Source organism: Anomaloglossus baeobatrachus, chromosome 2 (assembly GCF_048569485.1).
Source record: "Anomaloglossus baeobatrachus isolate aAnoBae1 chromosome 2, aAnoBae1.hap1, whole genome shotgun sequence".
Lineage (NCBI taxonomy): Eukaryota > Metazoa > Chordata > Amphibia > Anura > Aromobatidae > Anomaloglossus > Anomaloglossus baeobatrachus.
Window position 1 is genome coordinate 608,601,780 of NC_134354.1, and position 22,660 is coordinate 608,624,439.

At 46.9% G+C, this 22,660-nt stretch overlaps 1 long non-coding RNA gene across 2 annotated transcripts in view; it reads right to left on the bottom strand.

Moving 5' to 3' along the window:
- The window catches only part of LOC142291903 (uncharacterized), a 46,797-nt gene that overhangs the window by 18,202 nt on the left and 5,935 nt on the right, over nt 1–22,660 (bottom strand). The window contains exon 1 of one of the 2 annotated variants that reach the window (XR_012750553.1): nt 22,462–22,558. The exons of the other annotated variant lie outside the window; for it this stretch is intronic. This is a non-coding gene — a long non-coding RNA (uncharacterized LOC142291903). Of the gene's footprint in view, nt 1–22,461; nt 22,559–22,660 lie in introns of those variants that run through there. 2 annotated transcript variants of the gene reach the window in all.

The following is a 22,660-nucleotide window of genomic DNA, read 5'->3' on the forward strand; positions in this document are numbered from 1 at the left end:
CTGGGCCCCAAAGGCTGTCTAGTCGTACGACTTCCCTGAGCATGCCGGGGTGAGCAGTAAGCTCTGGACCTTTAAGAAGTTACCTGACAGCGTGCCACGTCTTTACTCCTCAAACCCTTCTGCAAAACTCTCTCTTGCATGGCCTATTTCTTTAACCAACCCACTGGCCTCTGTCACTCCTCCCCTATCTTATCTAACCTCTTACCCACCGCTGCTCTTACCCGACTATTAGGTGGCTCAAGCCACTACACAGTCCTGGCTTTGCTACATCAGGGACCTGCACTTCACTAGCAGTAGTAGTAATTTTATAAAATACATTAACAAAAGGGGTTTAGCCTTTTTTGCTCTCAGCTCACATACTGACAGCTTGTGGAAGATGAGTTGTCCAGCTCTTTTCACAGGGTGTTTGTGCTGTGTGGTGGCCATTGTTGTGGTGCTTTTGTGTCAGTGGGGCAGTGTGGCCTGGAGTCATGGGGACTCAGCTTTGCAGTATAGGTGTTTTGAGGCACCAGGCCACCTGCCCTGCTGGTGAATTGTCGCCGCGGCGGTGTTTGGCACATGGCGCCACACCTTTAAGGCTTCAAATTAGTTAGGGACCACCTTAGAGTTTCGCCATGACGTGGCAGTGGGCTTCATACAGTCTGATCAGAATGTTAAACCAAGAACCTCATGTTCGGGTACATAAATTTATGCCTGGCGGCATTAGATCAACTAATGATTTTTGGATTTGCAGTTCGTGTCTATTTCTCCAGCTATGTTTCATATACATTAAGAGCATACTTGGTACTTAAAACACATTATCTTTACAACAAAGACAATTATCATAAATCTGTAGGGGGGGGCATAATCACCTCCTACACGCACACCCAGAGATTCTGACCCCGACAGTTTGCCTACCACTTGCACTGCTGGCAGAATGATTATGGTGCTGCCTGGTGACAAAATTAAACATTACAAGAGCAGGTCTTGGTGGACATGTAACAATCTGTACATATTTTCTACTCTGTCTATGCATTGACTTAGACAGAGAATGAAGATGTCTTAACTGTTGAAATGAGTAAGTCGGCCATCCCCCTACACACACAGCACAGATGATGTCTTGACAAAAGAAACACTGCCTTGTGTTGCGTAAAAGCGGATACCTGAAAAATTGGAGCACCTAGATAATTAAAGTATATTAGTAAGTTGTATAACGTGCTACTCTAAGAACACTTCAGTCCAAAAACATAGAAAAGGATGCTTCAATTATATGTGTATGTCCTGTAGAGTCATATAAAGAATGTTCCAGAGTATGCTGTGCTCAACAATAATGGCAGCACTACGTTTCCTTTGAAACAATAAGGCTATGTGCACACGGTGCGTTTTTCTCGGCGTTTTTGCGCGTTTTTCGGGTGCGTTTTTGGCCTCAAAACTGCATGACTTTGCTTCCCCAGCAAAGTCTATGAGTTTTCATTTTTGCTGTCCCCACACAGCGTTTTTTTTCAGCTGCGTTTTTGTGGTGACCACAAAAACGCAGCATGTCAATTATTCCCGCGTTTTTCACTGCGCTTTTCATCCATTGAGTTCAATGGGATGTTGAAAGACGCAATGAGAAACGCAAATAGCTGCGTTTTGGTGCGTTTCTAAGACCAAAAACGCAGCTATAAGCGCAGGAGGTGGGTAGTAAAGTGACGTGTACAGGAAGAGGATTCCTTCTGTCAGTATAGACAGAAGCATGAATCCTCCCAGTACCGTCACCGCCATCTCCCGTCCTGTGCATGTATGCTGCCGTGCGGCGCCATGTACAGGCAGGAGGTGGAAGCGGCTGCGAAAACAAAAGTTAACAGTAGAATAAAAAAAAAAAAAGTTATACTCACCTGTCTGCAGCCTCGCGGTGCCATGCCCGCTCCCAGCTCCTGTCACGGTATCGCCGCTCCCGCTCCGGCTGTGCGCAGTCTCCCCGGGGCAGGACCTTGCTTACAGGACCTGGCGATGGATCACCTGATGCAGTCACCTGACGCATCAGCTGATCGAGTCTCGGGCTGACGCGGGCGCCCGGCCGGTATCAGCGGATGCGTCAGGAGACTTCATCCCTGATTACCGGCAGCTGCTGCAGCGATCGGACAGGATCAGACTCCCGCCTCATCGCTCCGGGAGCTGCCGGTAATTCAGCACATAAGTGAGTATTATTTTTTTTTTTTTTCTACTGATGCATCTGCTGATTGTATACTCGGCTTTTATACAATCAGCTGATGTATGATGGGATTCAGGCACTTGATCCTGACACATCATCTGATCGCTTTGCCTTCCAGCAAACCGATCAGATGATATTGGATCCTGATTGGACGGCGCGGGACCCTGACCCAGGATTACTGCGGAGGGGGGTTTATTTCAATAAAGATGGAGTCACTAATTGTGTTGTGTTTTATTTCTAATAAAAATATTTTTCTGTGTTGTGTTTTTTTTTTATCTTTACTAGAAATTCATGGTGGCCATGTCTAATATTGGCGTGACACCATGAATTTCGGGCTTAGGGCTAGCTGATAATATACAGCTAGCCCTAACTCCATTATTACCTGGCTAGCCACCCGGCATCAGGGCAGCCGGAAGAGTTGGATACAGCGCCAGAAGATGGCGCTTCTATGAAAGCGCCATTTTCTGGGGTGGCTGCGGGACTGCAATTCACAGCGGGGGTGCCCAGAAAGCATGGACACCCTGCACTGTGGATTCCAATCCCCAGCTGCCTAGTTGTACCCGGCTGGACTCAAAAATGGGGCGAAGCTCACGTCATTTTTTTTTTAAATTATTTCATGAAATTCATGAAATAATTTAAAAAAAAAGGGCTTCCCTATATTTTTGGTTCCCAGCCGGGTACAAATAGGCAGCTGGGGGTTGGGGGCAGCCCGTACCTGCCTGCTGTACCCGGCTAGCATACAAAAATATGGCGAAGCCCACGTCATTTTTTTTTTTTGGGGGGGCAAAGAAATCCTGCATACAGTCCTGGAAGGAGGATGCTGAGCCTTGTAGTTCGACAGCTGCTGTCTGCTCTCCTGCATACACTATTGGATGGAGGATGCTGAGCCTTGTAGTTCGACAGCTGCTGTCTGCTGTCCTGCATACACTATTGGATCGAGGATGCTGAGCCTTGTAGTTCTGCAGCTGTCTGCTCTTCTGCATACACTAGTGGAGAATGAAGAACACATTGAAGAAGGAAATGACATCAGACCTTTTTTTTTTTGTTCACTGATAAAAAACGCATAAGGACGCAGTGAGCAAAAACGCAGCAAAACGCAGCAAAAAAACGCACCAAATCGCGGCAAAACACGTGCGTTTTTTGCCGCGTTTTTTCGACGCAGGTGCGTTTTTGTGCGTTTTTAGCGGCCAAAAACGCACAAAAACGCAGCGTCAAAAAAACGCAGCGTGTGCACATAGCCTAAGATTATTTTTCACACTTCCAACATTTCAGCACCTTACGCGGATATATCAAGCAGCAAACAGTAAGCTTAAAGTAATATTCAAAGACTTATTTCTATCTCATAATGTAATGGCATATTATACACTGTGTTGTCACTTTATGACTTATACAATGAAGCTCTCCAGCAATCTACTGTGCAGAAGAACTGCAGCTCAGCTATATTCAAGAGAAAAAAAGACTCCAAGCATTCTGTGCACAGAAAATTACTGAGGCATACCTTCAGCACTCTTTTTTATTGCACCACTTGTCACTGGGATAGGAAGACTTGACAGTGACACCAAGGCTGACCCTCAGACTGGGGACCCTGCGCTGTCCCCTAGCTCAGAAGTACGCTTGATAGTAGCGAGGTCTGAGTTGCCAGTGTAACCCTAACTTTTGTCCAAGCCCTAGTGTAACTCCCCTCACCCTCCTCCACCCAAGGGGTGAGCCGGGACCGTAGTCAATAAACCCCAAAGCTAAACACGGACAAGGGAAAAAACAAAAACTCGTAGACATGGCAATCAAACACAAATGAGCGATTATACTTGCATAGGAGAAAATAACATAAAAGGGAGGACGTAAACAGACAATTCGGAAACTTCCACACCGCACAATAAGCACACTACAGATCACCAAAATTGGATCACCATGAAAAGCCTAGAATCGCTGTACAAGTTGAAGCTATCATCAGCACTGAGTTGTATGATACAGAATCTTATATAAGAAGGAGACTGCTGTGATTAGTAATTAACAACTGGAGCTCATAGCAGAGTTTCCCAGGTCAGGAGGAATTAACTTCTGCAGGACTGGGGAACAGTGCATATGAAACAGCCAATGCCCAGCTCTGGCTCAACAACTAGGAGACATCAGGTTGAATGTCAGGCTCTGCAGTGTAAAAAGAGCCCGACGCTATTGAGACACCTAATGGGCCTGGAACCAAACTTCACATGACACCACTGGAGTGATGTTTTAAATCTAAGTACCCTCACCCCTGGCTTATACTCACCATCTGGCAGCTTCATCTTCTATCTCCTATCACTGCTGCTATGGTCTGTCTTCAGACATTTCTGACCTGCCAGCAGCTACAGTGTTTCATTGAGTGCGCTGGAGGACACAACTCAATGCAAGTCTATGACAGCCTTGCTCTTGCTTTGTTATGGCTCTCGTAGAGTTGCATAGGTAGCTTGTGACGTAACGTCTGACTTCCGGACAGTCAGAAGTTACAGTTACATAATGGCACCAAAGCGGCACTGAAAAAATATGAAAATGGTAAGTATCACATTAGGGACAGGGGCAGGGGACCCAAATTTAAAGTGCCAGTGCAATATTGAAAAAAAATGCTGGAGTGGTGCTTTAAGGGGCCATAATGCTGATAAAGTACTGTGCCCCCTTCATTCTCAAGATCAGTGTGTGTCACTAATCATAAAGTGATGCACAACTCTAGTTACAGTTGAAACCAAAACTTTACATGCACTATCTAAAAAGACACATATGCATGTTTTTCTCACTATCTGACATGAAATCAGAATAAATCTTCCCCCTTTATAGGTCACTTAGGATTAAGTAAAAAATGTACATACATTTCATAGTACTTGATAACATTGCCCTTAAAAAGCATGACTTGGTCAAATATTTTAGATATCCTTCCACAAGCTTCACACAATAGTCGGTAGGATTTTGGGCCCATACCTGCTGACAGAACTGGTGTAACTGAGCCATGTTTGTACATGTTTGGCTTGCTCGCACCTGCCTTTTCAGCTTTGCCCATACATTTTCAATAGGATTGAAATCAGGGTTTTGTGATGACCACTTCAAAACATTGACTTTGTTATCCTTAAGCCACTTTGTAACCAGTTTGGCAGTATGCTTCTGGTCATTGTCCATTTGCCCATTTCCACCCAAGCTTTAAGTTCCTAGCTGATGTATTGAGGTATTGAGATGTTGCTTTATTATTGCCACATAATCTTCTTACCTCATGATGCTATTTTGTGAAGTACACCAGTCACTCTTGTTTTTCTTAAGCTTTAAAGCTTCTCCCTTTTTTCTTCAAACGTAACACTGGTCATTATGTTCAATTTTAGTTTCGTCAGACCACAGGACATGTCTCTAAAAAGTAAGGTCTTTGTTCCTGTGTGCATTTACAAAAATGTATATATGTTTCTTTTGGAGTAATGGCTTCTTCCTGGCAGAGTGGTCTTTCAGTCGATGTTGATACAGTACTTATTTCACTATGAATAATTTGTAATGGAATCCAGCTCACCCACGTCTGACCTCACTGCACCTCAGACACGGATCCGGCCCTGCCCTGGCCGCAGCAATGAGAAAATGAAGGAAAGCGATCCAGCTGAGTGACCAGATGATTTATTCAGTGCAATACAGACATGGCATAGTCATTGTTAACACGTTTCTGGCTTAACGCCCTTAATCATAACCATGGTTATGATTAAAGGCGTTAAGCCAGAAACGCGTTAACCACGACTATGCCATGTCTGTATTGCACTGAAAAAATCACCTGGTCACTCAGCTGGATCGCTTTCCTTCATTTTCACTATGAATAATGACACAATCTTACCAGCTTCCACCAGTATCTTCACAAGATCTTTTGCTTTTGTTCTTGGGTTGATATGCACATGTCTGACCAAAGCACGCTCATCTCTGGTACACAGAACCTGTCTCCTTCCTAACCGGTATGATGGCTGGACATTGCCATCTTGTTTGTACTTGCATACAATTGTTTGTACAGATGAACAAAGCACCTTCAGCCATCTGGAATTTGCACCCAAGGATGAACGAGACTTGTACAAGTCCACAATTCTCTTTCTGAGATCTTGGCTGATTTCTTTTGACTTTCCCATGATGCTACACAAAGAAGCAGTGTGTTTCAGGTGTGCATTAAAATACATCCACAGGTGTGTCTCTAATTAACTCAAGATGTTGCCAATAAACCTAAGATTCAGAAGCTTCCAAAGACATCACATCATCATATGGGCTGCACCATATTGTTTAAAGGCATAGTATGCTTAGTGTATGTAAACTTTCGACTTTACAGAAAATAATAAAAAGGCATTAAAAATAATATTCTCTATCTCTCATTATTCTGGCATTTGGAAAATATAAATAATTTTGGTAATCCTAATTGACCTAAAATAGGAAAGGTTTATTCTCATATGTCAGATAGTGAGAAAAATGTGCATACGTGTCTTTTTATATAGTGTATGTAAACTTATGATTTCAACTGTATGACACTTCATTACATGGGAATAACCCAGGGCCAGTGTCAGCACCCGGCGCAACTGGGCAAGTGCCAGGGCCCTGGACAGCTGGGGGGCCCACTCGTGGTCGGCAGGAGCAGGTTGTCAATAGCTATCCTGCAGCCCCTGATCAGATTTCCGGGAACCACAGTCAGTGCTCCGGCTGGCAGTCTCACTTTACTATCTGTTGGCACTTTAAACCAGCAGAGCACACGTCCGCAGACCAGAGTTCATCTGTGTGTCGAACTAGCATGCAATGCGCTCCTGTCTCACAGAAGAAGAGGAGAGGCTGCTGGTCCCCCGCATCCCACAGTGCTGCTGCCTGCCTTTGTCCCCAGAGCCAGTATGTGTATGCGCCATAGGCCCCCAGCATCCCCAGGGCCACTACGTGTATGTCTCCCCAAGTTCCCAGCATCCCCTAAGTAATGTGTATTTCCCACTGGCCCCCAGTAATGTTTATGCCCCTAAGGTCCCTAGCATCCTGCAGTAATGTGTATGCCCCCCTCAGTGCTGTCTATGCCCCAGGGATGTATTTACCCTCAGCCCCTTCTGTGACGTATATACAGCAGTGTCAGTGTGCACTGTGCAGCCATGTCTGTTAGTGATGGCCTTCACACAGCATGGTCGGCACAGCCACATGCCCGGGAGGAGCTGAACAGAGACAAGCGGGGAAGGTGAGTGATGCTGCTGCCGACTTCCCCATTTTAGTATTATCTCTAATGTGTCTGAGTGTGCATGTATGATGTGTATATCTATGTATGTCACTGTATATGACTGTATATTTATGTCTGTTTATATGTTTTTTGAGAATTTTTTAATATGTACCCATGCCTGTATGTGCACGTATCTATGTAGGTAAGTGTGCATGGGCCCACTAAGACTTTTTTGCCTGGGGCCCACAAAAACCTGGAGCTGGCCCTGGAATAACTCTTCATATTCATTATATAATAGGAGCCATAATACAATTAGAAAGTACATTTGGTAATATCTTGTCATTTCATGTTGCAGAGACTTTTTAATGACAGTAGAAAATGTATTCAATGGCAGTATTCAGTTATTTCTGCAAACGGTTGATCTCTGTGGGTCTAGTAAACTAAATTATCAGTTTTTTAAAGGGTTTTACTCTTGGCCACATGTGAAATTTTGGGATAGCTTCAAATCTTCAAACTGTATTTCTATCTTCTATAATCAAAATTCTTGATTTGTGCAAAAAAAAGAACCCCATATAATTCTATGGACGTCCTAACATGTGTGCTGTAAAAGGGTTCTAGTAAGAGCCAGGAGGCTGCAAAGCAGGAGAATTATACTTACTGAGTCTCCTTTGTGCAAACTAAATTGGGAGAGAAAAGGCGCAATAGGGTCTTACCCGATTTACTGGGTAAAAAGTATAAAAAAGTGGTGCACTCACCTGATCGAGTTGTGCCAGTCACAACTCCTTTAGTGGCATAAGCGAGTGGCTAAGCGGTCCAGCAGCAGCCCTGTTGTACAAGTGGAACATCAAATTCGGAACTGGAGGAAAACAGGTTTAGCGCCACGCTTGAAGACCACGGACATCAGTGGTCTTTTCCCTGAAGAAGGAGGCAGTTGTGGTCTCCGAAACGCGTAGGAATGAAATGAAATATAAGAATTGTTTGTTCAACACTGATGTCCGTGGTCTTCAAGCGCGGCGCTAAACCTGTTTTCCTCCAGTTCCGAATTTGATGAGTCTTCTTTGTGGCAGTCACACTGCTTCTAGGTACCATGGGAACCCCAGCTGTGACTTCAGGTGAAGTCAGTCACATCATCGCTCAGAGCTGCGGCTCAGTCAGTGTGTCCCAGACGCTGCACTGGTTGGTCGCATTTTCTAATGTGACCACGCACTGTGACCTCAGATGTAGCATAGCCGAGATTGTCGTGGGACCTGTAGGGGTGTTTTGGAGGTTAATAAATTGAAGAAAAGAGAGTGTTTTTTGTTTTTTAAATAAATAATTTTTCTGTGTGTGTTGTGTTTATTTCTTTCTACATACAGGGTTAGTAATGGGGGTTTCAAAGACCCCACCACATTGCTAACTTAGGGCATGATGACAGCTGTGATATTTTGAGAATTGACAGCTGTCATTAACCCCTTTTATTTCCCCGATTGCCACCCCACCGAGGCAATCACGATAAACCTATTAAAGTTACGGAATTGCAGCATCTATTGGATGCAACAATTCCGTGGCAGCTGCAGGTCACTGCTACTTTTAGGCTGGGGGAGCTCAATAACCATGGGCCTCCCCAGCCTGAGAGTACCTGCCCATTATTATCAGCTTTATCTTGGCTAGATATCCCAATTGGGGGACCACACACCTGTTTTTCAATTATTTATTTAAATAATTTTAAAAAAAGCTACATGGGGTCCCTCATATTTTGATACACCTCCAAGATAATGCACAAACCTGGGGGCTGCAGCCTGTAGTGGCCGTATGCTTTATTTGCACTGGGTTTCAAATAACAGGGAACACTACCCCATTTTTTCCAATTAATTATTTTTACACTTCACAACCAATCACAGATGTTGGCACACCGGCAGTCTAACTGTAACCAATTACAGACACTGTCATAGATGGTGAGCAGGAAAAGCAGTGAATAAGCATGAGAGCTAATGAGCAGAACCGGAAGCAGTGTGACTGCCACACGGGAGACTCAGTAAGTATAAATCTCCTGTTTTAATCTCTATGTTGCTTCCTTTAAACTTTTTTTTATATATATATATATATTCTTATCTAGGTAGCTCAACCCAAACAGTAACATGGACTTTGCTGAGACGTTCGTGTATGGGGTCCGTGCACAAACATTGGGTGTCTGGTACGGACCCCGAACTTAACAGTTTGGGTTCGCCCCTCACTACTCAATAATTTTTCAGGAAAACCCTAACAGGAGGGCTGGGGAAGCAGAAAAATCGCTCAAATGGATGGAAACAGCTGTCAAATAGAATGTGAACAGCATGGGGAAGATGCCTAGACACATCTCTGACTCCCAGGTCTCTGCTTGGAACAATGTTGTCAGAGTCTTAAGGCCGCTTTATACGCTGTGATCTCGCTAGCGAGATCGCTAGCGTGCGTACCCGCCCCCATCGTTTCTGCATCATGGGCAAATCACTGCCCGTCGCGCACAAAATCGCGCGGACCCGTCACACTACTTACCTGCCTAGCGACGTCGCTGTGACCGGCGAACCGCCTCCTTTCTAAGGGGGCGGTTTGTTCAGCGTCACAACAACGTCACTAAGTGGCCACCCAATCAAAGCGGAGGGGCGGAGATGAGCGGGACGAACATGCCGCCCACCTCCTTCCTTCCTCATTGTCGGCGGCAACAAGTAAGGTGAGGTTTCTCGTTCCTGCGATGTCACACATAGCGATGTGTGCTGCCGCAGGAACGACAAACAACATCATACCTGCAGCAGCAACGATAATTGGGAATAGGGGGGCATGTCACCTGTACCGCCCCGCGGCCTCGGCTGCGGCCGCTGAGCCGCTTGGATCTGGGCTCGTGTGTCAGTGTCCCGAGCGCCTCCGGACCCGGGGGTCACATCGCTCTGGAAGGATGTAGTGGCAGTGCACGCAAGGGGTTTGGGGTGGTTGTTTGGTAAAGTTCATGATGCCACCCACGGGTTGTGGTGATCGTAGGATGGACACCACCGCTGCCGTTGACTAGGCCTCCCGGTGACGGTGTTATGCAGCTTGGTGTTAACCCCTCCATAGGCAAGGGCGATGGTCCCGGGGGCCCGCGGGGAGGATTCAGGCCGGGGTGCAGGGCGCAGGGTCACAGTGCAGCGCGGTGCGGTGCCTGACGGCACCGGTGTACTCACTCTGACACAAGATAACGGAGTCTCTGATAAACCAAATGGTAGGATGCATGGGGCCCACAGCCGGCTGCGGTGTTCTCCCTGGACAGGTTGGTGATGGCTGTCATTTCCCTGCACCTGTGTTATGCTGTGAATGACTCCTGTGCCTGGACACTGGTAGTCTGCTCCCCGGTGTTTAAGGGGCCGTAGGAGCCCGTTTGCCCGCAGGCGCTGGCCCTTTGGATCTCTTGCCTGTGGCGGTGGCACTTATCCGGGGTGTTTGGGCTGTTGCCGTCAATCGGGACTTGGGTGGGAATGAACCCCTGAGGTCCAGACCGCAATCAGTAAATTCGACTATCAGGGCGGCTTCTAGCCTAGCCGGGGTCTGGGTACCCTGCCTGGTGCTTGGCTCAAAATGGCTCCCCGGTTCGTTACCGGCGGGCCACCGCCCGACCCCGGTCCTATGGTTCCACCGACTGTGTGCCAACTCCTGCAGACGGCCACCACTGTCTGCCGATCTTGCTGGGGGTGCCTGGGCTCCGACCCAGACACCTAAACAGTCCATGGCAGGCCTAGTCCCAGGTCTGCCCGTGTATGTCTCTCTCTCTCTCCTCCACTCTCTGAACTCAACTCTCAACTCCCTGTTCTGCACTGAACTGTTGTGTTTTCCCACCTCCAGGCCTGTGAACTTCTCAGTGGGTGGGGCCAACCACCTGGCTCCGCCCCACCTGGTGTGGACATCAGACCCTGGAGGTTGGCAACAAGGATTTTAGTGTGACTGTTGTCACCTGTCCGGGAGAAGGGTGTGTGTGGTGTTATGTCTGTGACTACCTGGCTAGTCCAGGGCATCACATTCCCCCTTGGTTTAACGCAGACCGTCCGCGGGCTGCCCGTCCATCACCAGTTTTATTTTTCTGAAAAGATATAACAATTGAAAAACAAACAGTCAACATTACTTGAACCGTTACAAACGAGAACATTTTTACTTATAACGGGGTATGGGTCCATGTCCTTCCGCTTTCCCACCCAAGCAACCTAGCCCTGATACCACCCCTAAGAAGTGGGCAGCACCCCTTTTCCCCAGTCTGAAAACAGGAACCTGGCCAGGCTACCCAAGCGGGAACAGGTACGGTGCTTCACACCCGGCAGTCACTCAGAGGCCCCGCGTCCAAGGGGACCCCTGACCCGGAGGATGATCACCGGTTCTGATGGTGACCGGACCCCAGCCTGCTCTGCTGCGGGTCCCTCCTCCAACCAGCCTCTCCGGAGACTGGCAGTAGCAGGAAGGGCAATTGGGGCATTATTTACAAGCCCAATAGTTATTGGGTGGCTTGCTAGTTCTCTGCCTTGTCTTTGGGGGAAATGGGGACAACATCAGTCCCAACGGGTCGGGCGCTTCAGTAGCCTGGTCCGCTACCATAAAACAAAACAACTGTGGGGTCCCAACGGGGACTTGCTGTAGTGTCCCAATGGGGACTTCAACTTTCTTGTAAAACTTCGCTGCCAACGCAGCCTCTTCCAGCCACTTTCCCTTGTCCACCACAGGGCAGCACGGGTCCCCAATGCCACGCTCACGCACGGTGGCACTGTCCATAAAGATCCCGTCTTCCACTGCCTGCAGTGTGGGTACGGTGAACTGGGCTCCACTTACAGAACTGTCCTCGCTTCTCTAACTCCCTGCCATCCTCCACCAGGGGCTCCAACCCCTGATGGCACCCACCGAGGATCCATCCCCGGCGACGTTCAACAAGTCAGGCAGGGTCCGGCTCCTTCCACCCGGCGTGCCGGATGGTGCCCCACGGAACATAGGGGCATTCAACAAAGGAAGATGGTGATGCAGGAACGGGACCTTTAAAACTTCAACTTTAAAACATTGAACTGTAGAACTTCAGGGGTTAATCTTTACAGAGTGCGGCTACCACCGCAGGGGACCAGACTGGTCGACGGTCTGACGATCAATCGGGCTCCCCATCCAGGTGCAGCGGGTTCCGGAGCTGTAGGCCATTAATGGGAACGGCGGTGGGGGCAGCGTACACAGGAACCCCTCCTCCATAAGCTGCACCACCGCGGGCTCACTGGTCGCTTTTCTGGCGGGCTCCAGCTCCCAACTGATAAGGGACAACATGGGGGTCTGCGTGGCCTGGTCTCGGCGTTGCACAGCTGACGCGGCCCCTTGCTCATGGGCCCACACCACGGCAACCAGTCTGCAGACTTCTGCCCTCCAATCGAGTAACTGCTGCAGATTTTGCGCCCTCGCTTTCACGCAGAACCGACCCAGCTCCCGCTCCAACCAGGCAGCCGTTCCAGCGGGAAACTCAACCGGGCCGCAGTTCCCAAAGGCTACTCCTCCTCTGCTTCTTCTGGGCCCCGCCGCTCCGGCGGCAGGCACCTCACCGCTCCCGTCCGGGAACACAGACATTTTCCTTTTTCTTCTCAGCATCAGCAGCAGCCGGCTCACCCGCTCCCCCTTGGTCTTCTACAGCACTTCTCTCTTTGGGGGCGGGGCTTCGCTTTCGTGCCTTCACTGCTCGGAGAAGATGACTCGAGCGGGAAACTTTCATGCCAAAGATGGCGGATCTTCAGATTTTTCAGCGAGACGCCGCTGACGGGAACCACAAGGCACACTTCTACCGGTAAGTAGACTGGTTCTATCCTGTTCGTGATGCCAGAAGAGTCGATGTGTACCACCCCGCGGTCTCGGCTGCGGCCGCCGAGCCACTCTGAACCCGGGCTCGCGTGTCGGTGGCTCGAGCGCCTCCGGACCCGGGGGTCACGTCGCTCTGGAAGGATGTAGTGGCGGTGCACGCAGGGGTTTGGGGTGGTTGTTTGGTAAAGTTCGTGACGCCACCCACGGGTTGTGGTGATCGTAGGATGGACACCACCGCTGCCGTTGACTCCCGGTGACGGTGTTATGCAGCTTGGTGTTAACCCCTCCGTGGGCAGGGGCGATGGTCCCGGGGGCCCGCGGGGAGGATTCAGGCCGGGGTGCAGGGCGCAGGGTCGCAGTGCGGTGCCTGACGGCACTGGTGTACTCACTCTGACACAAGATAACGGAGTCTCTGATAAACCAAATGGTAGGATGGACGGGTCCCACAGCCGGCTGCGGTGTTCTCCCTGGACAGGTTGGTGATGGCTGTCGTTTCCCTGCACCTGTGTTATGTTGTGAATGACTCCTGTGTCTGGACACTGGTAGTCCGCTCCCCGGCATGTAAGGGGCCGTAGGAGCCTGTTTGCCTGCAGGGGCTGGCCCTTTGGATCTCTTACCTGTGGCAGTGGCACTTATCTGGGATGGTTGGGCTGTTGCCGTCAATTGGGACTTGGGTGGGAATGAACCCCTGAGGTCTAGACCGCAATCAGTAAATTCGACTATCAGGGCGGCTTTTAGCCTAGTCGGGGTCTGAGTACCCTGCCTGGTGCTTGGCTCCAATCGGCTCCCCGGTTCGGTGCCGGCGGGCCACCGCCCAACCCCGATCCTACGGTTCCACCAACCGTGCGCCAACTCCTGCAGACGGCCACCACCATCTGCCGACCTTGCTGGAGGTGCCTGGGCTCCAACCCAGACACCTAAACAGTCCATGGCAGGCCTGGTCCCAGGTCTGCCCGTGTGTGTCTCTCTCTCCTCCACTCTCTGAACTCAACTCTCAACTCCCTGTTCTGCACTGAAATGTTGTGTTTTCCCGCCTCCAGGCCTGTGAACACCTTGGTGGGCGTGGCCAACCACCTGGCTCCGCCCCACCTGGTGTGGACATCAGACCCTGGAGGGTGGCAACAAGGATTTTAGTGTGACTGTTGTCACCTGTCCGAGAGAGGGGTGTGTGTGGTGTTATGTCTGTGACAACCTGGCTAGTCCAGGGCGTCACACACCAATTAGCGATTTTGCACATTTTTGCGACGATTCAAAATCGCTCATAGGTGTCACACGCAACGACATCGCTAACACGGCTGGATGTGCGTCACAAACTCTGTGACCCCAACAACATCGCTTTAGCGATGTCGTAGCATGTAAAGCGGCCTTTACTCTACTTTTACAGACTGATAATGAAACATACAAAGCCAAAGATAAAATGGATTTGACAGGAAAAATGTTAGGAAACCATCTTTGCTGTATAATGACTTGCATATAAGGCAAAATAAAAAAAAGAGAAAAAAAAACACTCCCTCCACATCTTAATAACCAGGACATCTCTCACCATATTTCCCCATTGCCTAAAGGCCGCTTTACACGCTGCGACATCGCTAGCAATTGCTAGCGATGTCGAGCGCGATAGCACCCGCCGCCGTCGTTGTAACGCTATGTGGTGATCTCTGCCGTAGCGAACATTATTGCTACGACAGCGTCACACGCACATACCTGTGCAGCGACGTCGCTGTGACCGGCAAACCGCCTCCTTTCTAAGGGGGCGGTTTGTTCAGTCACTGCCAAATAGAAAAGGAGGGGAGGAGATGAGCGGCTGGAACATCCCGCCCACCTCCTTCCTTCCTCCTTTTCTGGTGGACGCTGGTAAGGAGATGTTTGTCGTTCCAGCAGCGTCACACATAGCAATGCGTGCTGCCGCAGGAACAACAAACAACATCGTTACTGCAGCAGCAACGATATTTGGGAAGAGGGGGGCATGTCACCGATGGGCAATTTTGAACGTTTTTGCGATGATTCAAAAACGCTCATAGGTGTCACACACAACGACATCGCTAAAGCGGCCGGATGTGCGTCACAAATTCCGTGACCCCAACGTGATCGCTTTAGTTATCTCGTAGCGTGTAAAGCCACCTTAAGACTATAGTAGATTACATATTAGAGGAGGACATAAAACTACACCCACCGGTAATTACCGGTAAATGTAATTTTACTACCTTGTATGGGGTTGGTTGTGGTGTGTGACATTGTCAGACACGTCCTGTTTAATTTATGAAGGAGGAACTCTGAAATTCTAAAATCCAATGCAGACAATACCATCCAATGGCAAAAATTAGAAGGAAGAGGGACTCCGATACACTCTGTATTAGACATAAAGGAGGGCTTCATACACATTTTGTTACAATTATTAGGTGGTCGGACTCCTGGACTCATAAAGCCTATGCACTAAGTGCAAAGGCTGCCAAAAAATAGAAGAAAGCACTACAATGCACCCTCAAACACACATAGAAGAGGGCCTCAGAAACAATATCCTGTTCCTTTTCCTCCTCTTCTTAATCCTGTTCAGACGACTTCTCCTAATCATCACCCAATCCAAACTGAGAAGATGAGATATGAGGCTGGGTAATGCAGTATCTCTTTGTACTTTCTTCCTTCACCTGGTCCATATGCAAAGTTTCCTATGTAATTGTGAGCAGCAAGCGTTTGAGTAAACATAGAAGTGGAATGGTCACGCTGGTTTGCATCATTGCCATTCACCATCTTGGTTGATTCCTCAAAGTTTTGTAGAACCTAACAGATGTCAGATATCCATGACCACATGTCGGTTACAGATAGGGACTCTAGATTGTGAGCCCCAATGGGGACAGTGTTGCCAATGTATGTAAAGTGCTATGGAATTAATAGCGCTATATAAATGAATAAAATTATTATTAATTATTATTATGTGCGGAGGCTGACCAGAATACTGACAAGCAAATTGTAGCTGGTCTTCACCTACTGCCTTCTGTTGCTCACAAAGCCTTGCCAAAATGTGTAATGAGTTCTAGTGCATGGGCATGTTGCAAACCAGTCGATGAGCTGACACTTGCAAGCGCTGCTGCGGCATTACCAGTCCAGCTGCAGCCGTAGCTGACTTACGGGAAAGACCCCGCATCACCAAGTAGGTGATCAGGAGAAAATTAGAACCAATAAAAAGAGAGGAACTTCGGCACCCGTAAAGCCTCAATAAAGAAAACAAAGATAATGATGTATTCTTATTCTTTATTTAGTGGAATAAGTGTAATATAGTCCGTAAACAGTTTTGACGTTTCGGCCCCAGGCCTTTATCAAAATTGGACCATCAGATGGACTGACACAGAAAATATGTGGGTTAATTCACAAGGGATTATCATCACAAAAACCTGCAAAAAAGGCTTAGTAGTGTATGTTGTAGACAGGTATGTGGGTTGGTTCACTGGTAGAAGGTATCACAATAGTATACAACGACCTGTAGCTGGCCTAGTGAGGTATATGTGATCCAGTATAAGGTCAACAGGCTCCTATTTATAATGCCAGAGAATGGGATTATGATGCCCAAGGTATATACAGGAATGCAGTGTTACCTGAATAATGACCTAAGTCTTATTAACATCACCAGGCAGAAAATGAAGGGGGGAGCGGCTACCTCTCTATTTTATATGGGGATCAGGACAATTTCTATTGGTGTTGGAGCATGTAGTGGCTGAAGGAGGGTAATCGCCTCATATTATGAAGAGATATCATGCCATAGTGACTGGGAAAACGTCCTTGAGTATCCTGTCGTCCTTATGACTTACAGGAATGGGCGCACATGCGTCGTACCTTCACAAGTAGCTCAGGCAATTTTGGGTAGGTTTTCCAAAAGTGCTGAACCACTAATTGAGCACATGGGCCAGGCAAAGGTACATGTGCGAGCTTGCCAAACTTCAGATTTGCCACCATGTTATTGCCCTTATCACACACTACCATGCCTGGTTGTAGATTCAGCGTTGAGAGCCCCAGATCTTTCTGGTCTGCTATAGCTTTCAACAACTCTGCGGCAGGTGCTGTTTCTCACCTAAACAACTTTGTTTCAGCAGAGCCTGTTGCCACTTAACTGAAGCAACTCATATGGACGGCGTGCTTTGAGATGACAATTCAGACAGGCAGGATGAGGAGGAGGAGGGGGCGCAGCAACTGGTATAGAAGTTAAAGGAAACCCTGATGAAACTAGGGCCTGCAATCCTCTGTGTAAGGGGCACGTGTGCAGTTGACATGACCAAGGGTTCAGGGGTTACTCGTCACTGGGCTGCGGTGCTTCTCCTGGGACGCTGTGGTGGCCTTGCCCAGTTCCATGACCTCTAGTGTCAATAAAATGGCCTGGGATGGGGATGATGGGGTAGTTGTTCGTGACGTCACCTGTGGTGCGTAGCCAGTATTAGCCGCTGCTGCGGGACTTCTCTGCTGGGGCGGATGATTATGCAGCTCGGATGGTTCAGCTCTCCACAGGCAGAGCTGTGCCCCAGGGAGGATGATGGTGGTGGTAGTCTCTCAGGCGCTGATAGCGCTGTGACGCAATGGGGAGGGCGCTGGCAGTAACTGGACAACACAGGCAAAACAGTTCAAGGTCTTTTACTCACTGGTCACACACTGTTGGTGGAGCACCGGGCTACGCTGTGATGGGCCACAGACAATCTCGGATACTTCGGAGGTTACCACCGGTGTTGTGAATTGTGAGCCCTTCCTTTCTGCACTGTGTGAGTTGAGCCCTTGTGACCTGTAGTCTTTCAGAAACTCCTGTCCTGGGTTTAGTTCATGTCCCATATAGCAGGCAGCTCGAGTCAGTTATTGGGCTGGATTGTGGTCACAACTCCTGGCTTTATCTGCTGCTGTGCCCTGGGCACTTGAGGTGGGCAAGGAAACTTGGAATCTCCTGTCCAGCAGATTTACCAGAGGGACATAAAGTTCCCACTAGCCTAGGACTCTGTACCCCATCTGCGCCGGTCCTGAGGGAGCTAACAGCTCTCCCCTTAGTGACCGTGTTTTCCTGTGTCTCACATCTTTCTGTCCTTAGCTGTTGTGAAGTGTCTGTATGTGTAACTTTACTCCCCAGTGTGTAGCTCCACCCCCCAGGTGCTAATCTCATGAGTGGAAAGTCCCATTGCTATGGTGACCATCCAAATGACCTCTCACCAAGTTCCAATGGCTGCTACTAAGCTGTGTGTAAATGTGATGAACACCAGTGAATAATCTCCTCCTTACCCAGGATGAGCACTGCACCTTAAGCACCCTGTGGCGACTGAAGCCTCAGGGGCGCCACACTGTCCCAGGGTCTGACTCGGTCATATATATGTATTTACAGAGATAGAGAAGATGAAAGGGTTTCAATGTACAATTACAAGCAAAATGGTAAGAATGTTCTGAACTTTTGCCTTTTAGGCTCCATATCTCACCACCCACTATGACTTTAAACGTGAGACTACCTTAATTTTATTGACAATCATGAATTCCTGCTTTTTTGTGTAGGACTTCTCACTATGTCTTGATGGAGGGTCAGACAATCTGTAGCTACTGCTTTAGGAAGTTAGAGGATGCATTGTTTGCTGGGCATCTGGATTGTGCTAGACGAGCGAAGAGTCTCATAATGAATAATGTAGAACCATTTCTATGACTCTGATTCACCATGCTTATTGTGGCACTGACTTCTCCAATTAGGTCTAATTTTATTCCTGATCTAGTTAGTTCCTAGTTCTAGTTTTGGTACCACGTGGGAGAGGTTTTTGTACATTTCATGTTTTTCGTGTTTTAAACCAGGTGCACATAGCTTCTAACATTTGCAGGGAATAAGTCCCTCTAGAGGCCCACTGATACTTCAGATTATTATTACAATTATGGATTGGATTGTAAATTTTCAATATAAAGCCATATGAGCCAGGAATATGGGTAAAAAAAACTGGCATACAGTGGAGAAAATAAGTATTTGATACACTGCCGATTTTGCAAGTTTTCCCACCTACATAGAATGGAGAGTTATGTACTTGTTATCACAGTAACACTTCAACTGTGACCGACAGAATTAAAAAAAAAAAAAAAAAAAACAGAAAATCACATTGTATGATTTTTAAATAATTAATTTGCATTTTATTGCATGAGATAAGTATTTTATACAATAGAAAAACAAAACATAATATTTAGTACAGAGACCTTTGTTTCCAATTACAGGTCAGATGTTTTCTGTAGTGCTTGACTAAGTTTGCACACACTGCATCAAGTTTTTTTGGCCCACTTCTCCATACAGATCTTTTCCAAATCTTTCAGGTTTCGGGGCTGTCACTGGAAAACATTGAATTTTGTCTCCCTCCAAAGATTTACTATTAGGTGCAGGTCTGGAGACTATCTAGGCCACTCCATGACCTTGAAATTCTTCTTACGAAGCCACTCCTTAGTTGCTCTGGCTTTGTGTTTCAAGGTCATTGTCATGCTGGAAGACCCAGCCATGAACCATGTTCAATGCTCTTAGGGGTACTTTGCACACTACGACATCGCAGGTGCTATGTCGGTGGGGTCAAATTGAAAGTGACGCACATCCGGTGTTGCTGTCGACATCGCAGTATGTGAATCCTGTTACATACGATTAACAAGCGCAAAAGCGTCGTTATCGTATGATCGGTGTAGGGTCCGACATTTCCATAATTTCGCAGCAGCGATGGTACGATGTTTTTCCTCGTTCCTGCAGGCAGCACACATCGCTGTGTGTGAAGCCGTAGGAGGAAGGAACATCACCTTACCTGCCTCTACCGGCTACGCAGAAGGAAGGAGGTGGGTGGGATGTTTACGTCCCGCTCATCTCCGCCCCTCTGCTCCTATTGGCCGCCTGCCGTGTGACGTCACTGTGACGCCGCACGACCTGCCCCCTTAGGAAGGAGGCGGTTTGCCGGCCAGAACGACTTTGCAGGGCCGGTAAGTGCATGTGAAGCTGCCGTAGTGATAATGTTCACTATGGCAGCAATCACAAATTATCGCTGCTGCGACGGGGGCGGGGACTATTGCACTTGGCATCGCAGCATCGGCTTGCGATGTCGTAGTGTGCAAAGTACCCCTAACTGAAGGAAGGAGGATTTTGGCCAAAATCTCAAGATACATGACCCCATCCATCCTTCCTTCAATACGGTACAGTCCTCCCATCCTCTTTACAGAAAATCAACCTCAAAGTATGATATTTCCACCCCCATGCATCACGGTTGGGACGGTGGTTCCAGCTCTCGTCTGGTCATTGACCAAGGTCCTCCTGCATAGATCTGGGCTGATTCCTGACCTTTCTCAGAATCATCCTTATCCCACAAGGCGAGATCTTTCATGGAGCCTCCTAACCTAACCAAGTAAGATTGACAGACATATTGTTTTTCTTGCCTATTGTGCTGTAGCTTATGCCAGCCTTGCATATGTCACCAATTTTATCCCTAGTGTCCTTAGATATCTCTTTGGTTTTGGCCATGGTGGAGTGGTTGGAGTATGATTGATTCTGTGGGCAAGTGTTATACAGATAATGACTTCAAAAGTTGCAATTAATACAGGTAATGAATGCAGAGTAGGAGGACTTCTTAAAGAAAAAATAACATGTCTGTGAGAGCCAGAATTCTTGCTGGTTGGTCAGTGATCAAATATTTATTTCATACAATAAAATGTAAATTAATTATTTAAAAATAACACAATGTGATTTTATGGATTTTTTAGGAGTCTGTCTGTCACAGTTGAAGTGTACAAGACATGCGGCTTAATGTAGTCTTAAAATGTGGCAAACTTAAATAAAAATAAATATGTAAACTAAACTTATCAAGAGGTAGCATAAAGTAGAGGAAAGAATCTATATTTCTACCAAAATTCAGCAAATGAATGACAGAGCATGCACCCCCATAATAAGTTTGGAGCATCTTTTGCTCCATTGCTGTAGATTGGTTATCTCATTATCATTACAGGCGGGATTATATTAAACCTCAGCTCACCTCTTCCACCTTCCTGCATAATAACCTTTGCACAGGTCAGAGCACGTCTAGAACGAAGTAAGATAGAAGCCAGTAATTTAGATCCTATTGATTGCTGGTTAATGTGGCTGCTATAAAGTAGTATAAATATCAGAAAAAGCTAATGTAAGACGATTGTGTCCATAATCATGAGCAACAAATAAAATAAAAAAGAAATCTACAATCAGAAAATAAATACAAGATAGAAAAAAGGAGTATGTATAACAATTTGGTTTAAGATGGCAAAAGAGATCTAATAAAAGAATAAAGTGCCATGAAATCAACCTAATGATCTTATCTCAGTAATATCCATAGAGACGAATGTCCACTATGTACTGAGATAAAGAACCAGATTACAAGACAGAATGAGCGTGTTCCCAGGATACTCAAACTAGAGAAACTCGAATAGCATGGGGATTTTCAAAGGGCAAATAACTTAACTTTAGAACTTATTTTGCCAAATTGAGGTCAAGATGCTGGAACATTTCGACTAACGTTCTCCACAGGAGTATCGTCGTGCACATCTATATGTCCAGAGTCGGTTACTTTGGTTTATTCCCTATTGTGTTGACTTTTTTATATCACTATACGGCTGCACATTTAGTTAACTTTACAAAATTCATTTAAACAATAGACGAGAGCTGTGCTAAAAAACTGGGGGGAAAAAGGCGAAAAAAAACCAAGCACATTTGAAAGATATATGAAATTAAACTAGCAAAGAAGATTAATACAATAAATCTAGTGTGAGGCTGACTGCAGGACAAAATGAAATTGCAATGTTACAGAAGAAAGGATTTGTTAAGGCTGAATAAAAAGCAGCAAGCGTGCTGGTTATGGGTCCTGTGACGAGCACACTGAAGTCTTGGTGCAATGAATAGCAAATACATAGGGACGCTCATGCATACAGATGTTTCCTCCACTCGTTTCTAGGAGAAAACAACTATTTACATTTATACTATATACTGAACTTGAAGGATTTATGCAAACGTTTTCCTCTGGAAATGTCTTTGCGTTCAACTGAAGCCCATCTTAGAGATTCGATTTCAGCACAGGTCATGTACTTCTTGTTTATTATGTTTAGAGATCCTGAAGGTAAAACAATTTGGAAGACTTACTATTAATCTTATTTCTAGTGCAGTATGCACCAGGTTTATCAACATGACCCATACCTGTCTGTACATCTGGTGCATGCTAAAAACAGTGTCTGAACCGACATGTCTGTTTTCCAACACTGTTTAAGTGAAAACAAGATTTGAAACAATTCATTAAAGAGTCGTGCTCATTTCACAATAATCTTGCATTCTAAACAGACTGCTGATCACCTGATGAACGAGGAAAGTGCTTGCTCGTCGGGTGAAATGATCCATTGTGCTGCACAAAAGACATTGTTTTCAACAGCTTGTCTATTGTAGACAGGACTAGCACTGCCAAGAGAAATGACAACCTGTACTCATTAAATGATCTATTTCAAACCTTTCAGTGTGCATCGTTAAGGGGAATCTATCACCCTTTTACATTTTT